Genomic DNA, 11,492 nt, shown 5'->3' on the forward strand with positions numbered 1-11,492 from the left:
TGAAGATTTCTTCTGCGAAAAGTGAACAACTGTAATAGATACGCGATTATAGACTACGACTTTATATGGTGTAGTTCGTATTAGTAAGTCATTACACTATTAGACTAGTAAAACAATATTCAGTGATCCTACAAATTGTTTAGATTCTTCATTAGTATTAGAGCTTGCGTTTTAATTTATTCCTAGTCTCACTATTCTTCCTTCAAAATAGTGTGGTCGAAGAGTTTTTTTTGTTTACTACCAATGTAAATTTTTTTACGAAGTTTTGGCTTGTAAAAGTAACTTTAGTGATAACAACAAACAAAATAATAAGGAAAAGGGAGGATATTGTTTGTCTGTTTTGACCCATAAGCTAGAAAAAAAGAGGAAAATTTACGCATCACCAATTGAAAAGGATTGAGAATCCTTGACATTATGGCTTTTCTCTGTATTTCAAAATTGTTGGCAACATTATTGGCACTTCAAAATTAAAAATAAAAAAATAAAAATTGATAACGCCTGAAATATGTGGTGACAATATATACACATTTTCTTTTTGTTCCTTTACAATACTAATAGTTATTTGATGGTAATATTGGAAAACATTTTTTTCCATTTGTTTTCTGGAAAGTGGAAAGTGACGAGAGTTCTTTTTTAATGTGGGCTTAATGTTTTGGTTGATAAGTGGACAAGTTAAGTTTATCATATGTTGGAATTGTTATGTTGCTTCAGTGAAGAAAAAAAATGATTGGAGTTTTTGTTAAAAATCCTCCACGTTGGATTTTTTTAGCAGATGAACAATTTTTTTAGACACCCAATTATCATAAATTTTGAGAGTAGATCATAATCAAGTTTTCTTTTTAAATTCCACACAAGACTTCTTTTATACAAATTGTTGTATAATTCTTTTGTTACATGATTAGTCCTAACCATTTTCTGTATGTGTTACAGAAAATCATGGTAATGATAAATACACCCAGGCGAGTTTCCACAAAGCAACAAAAGGATAGGGTGAAAATTTTAATTGACAATTTGGTTAATCTTTTGTCAGAATCCAATGTTCAAGATGATGATCTCACAAGATTTGTGAAACACACAACGAGAATTAGCAAGTTAATTTAAGAAGTTGTTTGGGTTGGGGATTTATTAACTATGGAGAAGAAATATATGGCTTTACGATCTGCATTATGATTTTCAAAAGAAATTACTTGACAAGTCTTGACATAAGTTACTTCTCAAAAAGTCGAGATCTTACAAGTGATTGGTCCAATATTTTATGGATAAATGCATTAACTTGATAGTTAAGAAGACTATATGTCATTCTCATTGATTGTCTATAAGATATAAATTGTCTATAGACTTGCATATAAATTTTATTTTATCTATTCCTGTTCACAAAGAAATATTATAGTGATAGTGTGTATATTATTTGTATGTATTTGTAGTTTTATGAATTTAAATTTATATTATTTATGCAATTACATTCTTCATTGAATTTTTCTATATTTGTTATATAATTGTGTATATTTTGTCTTGAATTATGTGATTTAAGATAAGTGGTTCTTAGATGATTGATTGTGTTAGATTTATGACATATTAGAATTAGGATGATGATTGGAACTTAGTGAACTTTCGAATCTGAACCTAATATGAAAGGAATATTAACATAGTTAAATATCTTAAGAACAATTATGTTTATGAATTTAGGCTATAATTTGTACATAGTTGTCTCATGTTACTTTATACTTGTTTAATAAGTATGTCAACTGTTGTAAAAAATATTATTGCCGAGCTTAAAAAATGTGATAAGCTTAATAGTGATGACTGTGAAATATGGAACATGAAAACCAATTATGTCCCGAAAGAGCATGAAACTCTTGAAGCTCTAAATGGTCTATGACACTTCCTGAAAATGGTAATACCCTCCAACATGTGAAAGTCTCAAATAATCCTAAGGTTAATCAATAAGGAGAGAAAAATATTTCTGCTCCAAAGATTTATAAGAATATGGCTAAGCTTAAGTGCTATAACTATAAGAACAAAGGATACTTTGGTCGTAATTGTCTAGAGCCTAAAAAGGTACATGACCTTATGAACAATTTACATAGTGATGTAAATGTTTCTTGTTATGCTTTTTTAACTGAGTCACTTCTTATGTGGATTGTAGACTCGGGAGCCACCAAACATATAGCAACGAAAAGAGATGCTTTATAGATTACCGACGAATCCCATGAGGATCCAAATGAGTGTATGTGGGAAATAACTCCAGAGAGGAGGTTAAAGGGATTGGTACCTGCAAACTTGAAATGCATGGTGGCCGAACTCTACTACATGAAGTCTTATTTACCCCATCCATTCGTCGTAATCTAGTCTTTGTCCGAATGTTGATTAAGTTAGGATTTAATTTATTCTTTTATGAATATGGTATGAATATGCATTTGGACAAGACAAAATATGGAACTATTTTTTTTACGACCGATTCTTTGTATTGGACGTTTTTCAAAGTCCCAATAATAATAATATTATTTTTTTCTTATTTACATCTTCTAATTGTGAGAATGATGTAAATACATGGCATGCTACGCTTGGCCATATTGGTCAGCAAAGAATGAATCACTTAGCTAAGGAAGGTTTGCTCGGCACAATAGATAAAGTAGAATTGTCTACTTATGAATCTTGCCTAGCTGGAAAAACTGCAAGAAAACCATTTGGAAAATGCACAAGAGCTGATACTCCATTGCAATTTATTTATTCTGATATTTGTGGTCCAATGAATGTAAGGTCAAGACATGGTGCTATTTACTTCATCACTTTTATTGATGATTTTACTCGATTTGATTATGTATTTTTTATTTCTCACAAATATGAAGCTTTAGGTTTCTTTATTAAGTTTATGAACTTAGTTGAGAATCAATTAGATAGAAAAATAAAATCTCTAAGAACCGATCGAGGAAGAGAGTATTTATTTGATGAGTTCAAACGATTATGTGAAGAAAAGGGAATTCAAAGATAATTAACTACTCCTTATACTCTACAACAAAATGATGTTGCGGAACGACGAAATAGAACCTTGTTAGAAATGGTTAGGTCGATGATGGTGCAAGTAAAATTGCCAATCACCTATTGGGGTGATGCTTAACTCACTGCTGCATTTGTACTTAATAGTGTCCCTTCAAAATCAGTTAAAACTATGCCATATGAGTTATGGACTAAATGAACGCCCGATTTGAGCATTTTAAAGCCTTGGGGTTGTGCTGCTTTTATTCATAATCCTTCTTTCCAATGTGGAAAATCAGGTCCAAGAGGAAGAAAATATATCTTTATAAGATACTCTGAACAATCTGAGGGTTACGTGAACAAAATAATGGCACTATAATTGAAATTGAATCACGTGATGTTACATTCATAAAGAATGATTTTGCTAAGCAGAGCAAGATAGGTCAAGACTTATCTCTTTATGAAATTACAGAATAGACCATTTTCGCTGCCAAAGTTCAAATGGATTTGCGTGGGAGTCATTTTAATGATAATGGATCAATTTTTATTTCCACAAATACATCATCTGAATCAAATCCTATTGATATTTCTTGTCTGAGTGGGAGTAACTTATCAATTGATAAATCAGTTTGTCAATCTCAACCTCGACGAACAAGTCGTCGACAAATTTCCCTTCATCGATTTAAGATCGAAGGCGAAGCATTTATAGTTACTCCGGATGATGAAGAGACAAAAATATAAATGAGGCTCTTACATGCCCCGATAAAAAAATGGTTAAAAACAATGGATGAGGAGATAGAGTCAATGAAATCTAACCAAGTGTGGAAATTGATTGATCTACCTATAGGCCGAAAAGCAATTGAAAATAAATGAAATTTCAAAATAAAGCGTAAGACAGATGGTAGCATCAAAAGATTCAAAGCTCGCCTAGTATCTAAGGGGTACACACAACAGGAAGGAATTGATTATGAAGAAACCTTTTTACCTATTGTACGCTTTACTTCAATAAGATAAATTTGTCTATAGTGGCTAAGTTGGATCTTGAATTGCATAAAATGGATGTGAAAACTGCATTTCTCAATGGAGAATTGGTAACACTCAATTATACCTATCGAAAGAGATATAAACGATTGTTAGCAATATATTTTACCCAACTAAGAGTCGGGGTCCAACCCTCAGGGAATAGGTTGAAACAAGTTCTATTAGCTATCACTATTCAGTCGTAATTACTACTTCCTGAAAATAAAGATGCATAAAGTAAAATGGGGATTTTTGTTATTTAACTAAGTAATCACTTAAAGATGTTATAGCAAAGTAACTAACAATTACATTGTGAACAATATAAGAATATAGCTAGGATTGTGCTCCCCATGACATATAACTTAATAGACAATTACTATTCATGGTATCGTTCAATGCATTGTATGCAAAATCTAGTGAGCTAGGTAACATCTAATTCACTTTCCGATCCTTTCAGATGTATCTCATTCATCTCCTCCCGGTAGCAGAATGTATGCTTTATTAAACCTCGCTCTAGATCTCAGAGTACTATATCCTCCCGATCTCAAGTAACTTAGACGAAGTTTATCCCTTCTTTCAAAGTGAGATTCTTCGAATTACTGTTGTGATATTCTTTTTCTAATCACTACCTCCCTCCCAAGCAAGCAATGAATATGGGCAAGTTCTCAATGCACGCACTCACTAAAAAATACTTTTGAATAAAGAAATTACAATATATGTAAAAACAAATCACGAATATCAATCCTACGTTTTGCCTATTTAATCAAGTCGTCATGGTTTCCACAATCCTAGTTATGGGCTTAGATACTCATTTTTGTAAGTAAAAGAACAAGAATTTGTGTAGAATTCATGAATTAATACTTCCTCAGATGAAGAAGTCAATTTTCAATCAATCACACGAATCACAAATCAAGAATGAAAACCGGAATGAGATTTCAAGAATCAATCTCCAAAATTAGTTAAGTGTTGCTTCAATGTGTTCACAAAGTACTCAAAATAATAATAAAATGCCAAACCCTAAAAATAAAATAAATTGGGGTATTTATAGAAATACAAAACCAAATTCTAAACCAACTAGGAAAACTGAAGTCAACACTTTTCACGCTCACTCACCACGGACTGTATTGAACTTCACGGTCTGTGGTACTCTTCCGTGATTTTTAACTTAGCTCCTGCTGTGTAGCTTTCATCTCTTCAGGGGAAACCTTCATGCCTCATGGTGCTGACTATGATCCGTACTGGATTCCATGGTGATAGCCTTTGACAAGTTTCTACTTTCTTCCATCAGCCTCTACGAGCAATCACTACGGTCCGTAGTGGGCTCCATGGACAGTAATAGGTCTGTGATGTTACACTTAGCAAAATTTTAAGCATTCGCCTCTTCACAGCTTCAGCATTACGGTATCCACCACGGCCCATGTAAGGCATACAGTCCGTGGTGGGTTCCGTGAAGATCTCTTTCAGTAGAATTTCATTAGTAGCTTTCTCTTCTCATGAGCACTATGCCATCGACCATGGCCCGTGCAAAGCACTAAGGTCCGTGATAGGGCTAGTATCCCTCAGTTCCTCAACCAACAGTACTCAGACCCACAAAATCACCAAACCTCATGCACGACTTAGTTTTCCTGCAAAGCAAACAAAATGCACATCATGGCTACAAAAATATGCTTGTAATACACACTAATTCACAGTTTTGAGCGACAAAAATATCGTAAATATTTGACACATCAACATCCTCAATTCATAATCATTGTTTGTCCTTAAGCAATGATGAAAAACAAAACAACATGACGTATAAATACAAAGGACTATAGTATAGATGTCTAGCAGCCTATCTCATCAATCATGACTCATTCTCAACTATGCAATGCACTGGCAGTCCAACTAACTCACAAGGATCAATTTATGACATAGCACTACTCACAGTCAAGCAAACAAATGCAACTGTCAGTGTACTAAGCAATATAGCAATTCAACAATATAATCATAGTGCCCTAACCATAAAGAAGTCTCTCTCACAGTATATAGAGAATAAACAAAGACTGAAACAAAACTCTCGCACTCTCAAAATAAATTCAAATAATGCAAAAGTAAAGACCATAGACCTGCCCTTATTTCCAATACTTCAACTCTTGAATAATCTCATTAGGATCACAATAGGACTTTTTAGGCTTGTAATGTAGGCTCGGATTTGGGTAGGATATATTTAGGATAAAAGTGACTATTTTTCCCCTCCAAACACTACTTTGGCTTCGCTTACTTATTTTCAAACCTCCAAATTCTTGTTGTTCCATTATTTCCTCATTCGTTCTTCTCGGGTGTGGTTTCCTCTTTTGTTCAATCTTTTTTTTATGACTCATTTTTACACTTATCTTCTTTTTCATTTGCGACCACAACCCATGATTTTGTTTTCTTTTCATTCTATCATTCTTTTCATACCCTTACTTTTATGATTTCCTTATGGTAGCCACCCTCAACTTAGGCTTTTGGCCTAAGTTGAAGTACACAATCACCTAGGAGGGACTAGGGCCAAGATAAAGGTTCACACAACTGATTCTCCTTATAGTAGCCACCCTCAACTTAGGCTTTTGGCCTGAGTTGAGGTACACATTGTCCTTGGAGGGACCAGGGCTAAAATTTGACTTCACCGACAGTAAGGGAAGGTGAATTTTGGTTAATCAAAGAAAAGGTTCATTAATGCTCAAACTTTTGGTTCAAAGGGTAAAATTTCATTTGGTTGGTTAAATTTAGGCTAAGTGGATCATTATCAATAATGGCCTATGATCATGTCCTAATAAATCTAGTCAATCATTTTAGTAAGACAAACCAAGCAAGTTCTAGCTTACAGGTGCATTGTTCGGATTAAGTAGTTAAGCTCACACGCACATGACACATATGTTATACTATTAAGCACTAATCGAACCAGTCATGTCCTAGATAGCATTTGATCGACAAGTCAATATGTACAATATCCTACAAAGATCCTAACAAGTCTATTTTCAAAAACTAGATCAATCATATAGTGTTTCACACAAATTTTAGTTAAGAGACATTTTAGTTCATTTCAACTCCTTCCTTTCATAGGCTATTGTATCTATCTACAAACTTTTGTATTTACTTAACAACAATCCTAAATATGTCAGTTCTACTAGACATACGCTTGAGAGAAAAAAAAATATGACAACAAAAACTTCATGCGTCAGGATGCCCCACCCCCTATCAAAAGTCTGTGTATTATCCTTAATTGCACGTCAATATGCTCAAAGATAAATACAAGGGAAATGATCATACCTGCGACTCCCTAGGCGTCATTCGGTGGTGGTGTAGTGGCACCAGCATGGTTTGGTGCACTCAATGATGGAGGCTCACCTGAAGGGTCATTGCCTGTAATAGGAGTAAGTGCGCTAGGAAGCACCTCATGCACAATCTCAACTGGAGCGGGGATCACAGAAGTCCCAAAAGGTATAGCTCCACTAGATGACTCTCCAGCCTTAGAAGCCTCAAGATGCTATATCTTAAGCCCCTGCCTCTCCTCAAATTCTTTACGAGAAGCACATCGTTCCTTCCTCTCAACTTTCCTCTCTACTTTTTCTTCCTCATCTGGGGACTCATCTCTCTATCGCCGCTTCTTACCCTTGACCTTTTTATCAGGATCAAGTGCTGAAATAGAGCACCATACTCTATTTATCTGTACAGGTGTAGGTGGAGCCGACAACAACTATAGTAAAGTATCTGTAGGACTCGCCGGGGCAGTAGAGGATATCTTTGCTTCCAATTTACCTAAAACTTCATGTAAAGCAACCAACTTTTTCTTTAAGGACGCAGTATCCTCATCATCTAGATGACCACTCTCAGTAGTGATGTGCACCTCAAGGCTATCAACACAGTTATATATCAGTGTCACCTCCTATTGGAGCTCGATGCGAATATGAGTCGCCTCCTCATGTATCTGTGTCTAGACCACCATAGGTAGTCTCTCAATCACCTGATCAACCAACGCCCATGTCTTCCTATGGTCCTGCACTATTTTCTCAAGTAGTGCATAAGGGACAGTGATCATCATACCTAAAACTATGAGCGTAGATGGGGTAGGCCTAGTGTCTCCCTTGGGTTGCTCGGTGGTCTCCTCTATCGGAGGTCATAAAGTCTCGCCTTCTAAAGTTAGAGTAGAAGGAGGTGGACTTGTAGATATAGTGACTGGCCCAATAGGTTGGCCCAACTTGGATTGGTACAGTGGGTTCTCCAAGTCCTTTATTAGTGCCGCATTTGTGGACTTAGTTGTTGGGATGCGCTTGTCAAAGTGATGATTTACCACTGTCCCTGCGGCCTCATATAAAACAGTGATCAAACATGGGAATGGGAGTCCAGCCCGTTCATTAAATGCTTGGTCCTGAATTTTGACCGTAATTAGCCTCCCGATGTGTAGTCCAAACCAATCCATAATGTAGGCTACTTGAGATGCTTGCGTGGGGTGAAGTGTGTTGTCATTCACAGTCGGTCGGAGATGGTCACGGACAATGGCCCACCAAAACTTAGCTGGAAGCTTGAGTGAAACCTTAGTGATCAACTGTTTAGCATTAGTGACCCATGACGCATTTTTGCCCTCACTAGCAGTATGCTTTGCAACACATTCCATAATCATTCGGTGCACCGCAGGATCACCCATATTTGCCTCATCACTAACCTCATGGTGTCGGTGCTCATAAATATCTGTTCAAACATCGATTTGGAATCTGGACCATATAGGAATAATTGGATTATAGTCTCTGAGATATCCACTAGCATGCCTTTAACTGTGACTTCATTCAACAATTGTGTCTTTAACGCTAAGGCCCTTTTTTTCTTTTTCGATATCCCCTTGGCCATATCATTTAGAATTGAGGCCGCATAGGCTGAATAAAACTCCCGAACTAGATTTTCACCATAATATCCCGGGTCTTTGGTCATCCACCTAAAATGATGCTTGTAGAAGAGGTGTTTGAGATCAGGTAGGTCGTAGAGGTTATCAGGGATCACTCGAACCTCTGTCACAATGGTTCATTTACAGAAGACTTTAGACCCTTTGGTTGGGCTGTTTAAAAAGATATCATGTTGGCCTAGAACTAGCCACCTGTTTCTCAGAAAAATAATGACATTTCGACGTGCAACTGGGTCACTTTCCTTTGCATGGGTGAACTTCTCTATAGATTCCAGTTCATCATCCCCAGTACCTTCAACACTCTTATCACTAGAATCACTACCCTCTTTACCAAATTGTATATCGTCCCTGCTTACCTCATTGGCCGAGCTGGCTGCCTTCTTTTTAAACTGGGAGGGAGTGACCTCAACCTCGACAACTGCTTTGGATATAGTCTTGGGAGGAGCGTGAAGAGATATGTGGGTGTCTACTTGAACCTCAGACCCACTGGATGCATCACTTCCTAATACTTCCTCTGACTCATATCTGACTCATGCTCTGATTCTTTAGATGTAGAGTTATGGAGTTGGTATTGGGAAGTGTTCTTGGTGCGGGGTCGTTCCATGATACCTGCAAAAAGCTTAAGTGGTTAGTATTGGAACAAGATGATGAGACGATTAAAATGGGCACTCATACTTCCCCATGATTCATACTAGCATGACAAGAAACCTTAAGAAATGACGTCGCTCAATCTATCATAGGGTGATCGCAAACAGAAATTGAAAAGAAAAATAAAGTGAAAAATATTTTTGTAATTTTCAAAATCTCAGAAAACTGTCAAGTGTTTCAGTATGAGAGACCTTCATGGGCCGTGAAAGTCATCACGGACCATGAAGGCTTCTGTATTGCCTTCCAGAATTAATGTCTCAGGGGTGCTCTGAAAAGTTTCCAAGTGTAGGACCACGGAACATCACCACGGCCCGTGATAAACTTCACGGTCTGTAATGCCTTCCAGAATCAATGTGTCAGGGGTGCTCTAAAATTTTTTAAGTGTAGGAACCACGAAACAGCACCACGGCTTGTGATTAACTTCACGGTTCATAATACCTTTCGTGATCCTATACTTAGAAACTTTCAGTAGGGAGGCCAATGGGCCTCCACCATGGATCGTGAAGTGCAATATAGTCCATGGTGAAGGTCATCATCCCTGACCTCTTAGGTCTGCCATTAACAAACACTTCTCAGTTGCAACCTATTCTTTACAATCATTAGAAGTAAAACAACCCATTGAAACATACAAAACAACAAATACATATTTATGTTCGAACTATTATAATTATGCACTTGACTTTAATGTCGTATTATCACAGTCCAAATTTAAATCACCATATTTAATCAAAAAATCATAGAGACATGAAATATGAATATATTATAGTTATTGAAACTCTCATTTTGCATCTCCTCATAGTCTTAACAAGATCACATCATCAATATAAGAAATTGAAAGACATACTCTTTTGATATATTCAAAATTGACTACACCGTTCCACATTCTAGGGCACACAACTATACCCACAAAACACTATTTAGACTTTGAATCTTTGGATAGGGGAAGGGTTTTTTACGCCAAGGAATTTGGAGAGGAAGAATTTTGCCTATATCATCCATTGTGTTGATTTGTATTGAGGAAGATGAAGAATGACCCAGATTTATGGCAAAAATGGGTAATAAACTAAAAACCCTAATTAATTTGAACCTGGGTCGATTGAATATCATTTAGCCAACTAGGCTTCACGCCCTGTGGTGGTGACTCATGAAGAGGACCACAGATCATATTACTTCTTCGTGATGTAAGAGATGGAAAATATAGAGGTGGTTTACTTGGGTTGCAAGGAGAACAAAACGGTCTGTGAAGTCCTTCACGAAACGTAATCCCTATCATCCCTACTGTAATACCTAGCTCCTAAATCATATAGAGCCTTTGTGAAATCGAAAACACCAATGGTGCAAGGTATTGTGAATGCACCCGAATCTTTCTTCTTTTCCACTAATGACCTTATAGCAATGGCACTACAGTGATGTAAATTATCAACTGGCTCAAAAGAAACTGTCCTCTTCTTTGTGAATAAATCCTTCATGAACTTAGCATAACCTAGCATTTGCTTTAGCGCCTCGACCAATGAGATATTGAATGATATTTCCTTAAGCATTGAAATGAGTTTCAGAAACTTGCCATCCTCAGCCTTTTTCTTTAATCTATGGGGAAATGGAGGTGGTGGATTGCGAATAAGTGGCAAATGATGAGGTCTCTCTACCTCTGTTTGCTTTGTAACACTGTTCTCTTCAGTCTTTTTCTGATCCAATGCTATTTTGTCAGCCTCATCATCATTATCGAACAAAATTGCCTTATTTACCTGATGCTTGGCTTGTCCATCAATCTCAGATGCTGCATCCTTATCTCTCTCAGTACCTACAACAATAATGTTAGAAAGTATCTTACCACTCCTCATTGTCACTGCCATGCATTGCCCATCTTTCCTAGGATTTTATACCATGTCACTAGGCAAAGTACCAGTCTTCTTCTGATTAAATGCTGCTG

This window comes from Solanum dulcamara, chromosome 11 (assembly GCF_947179165.1).
Source record: "Solanum dulcamara chromosome 11, daSolDulc1.2, whole genome shotgun sequence".
NCBI lineage: Eukaryota > Viridiplantae > Streptophyta > Magnoliopsida > Solanales > Solanaceae > Solanum > Solanum dulcamara.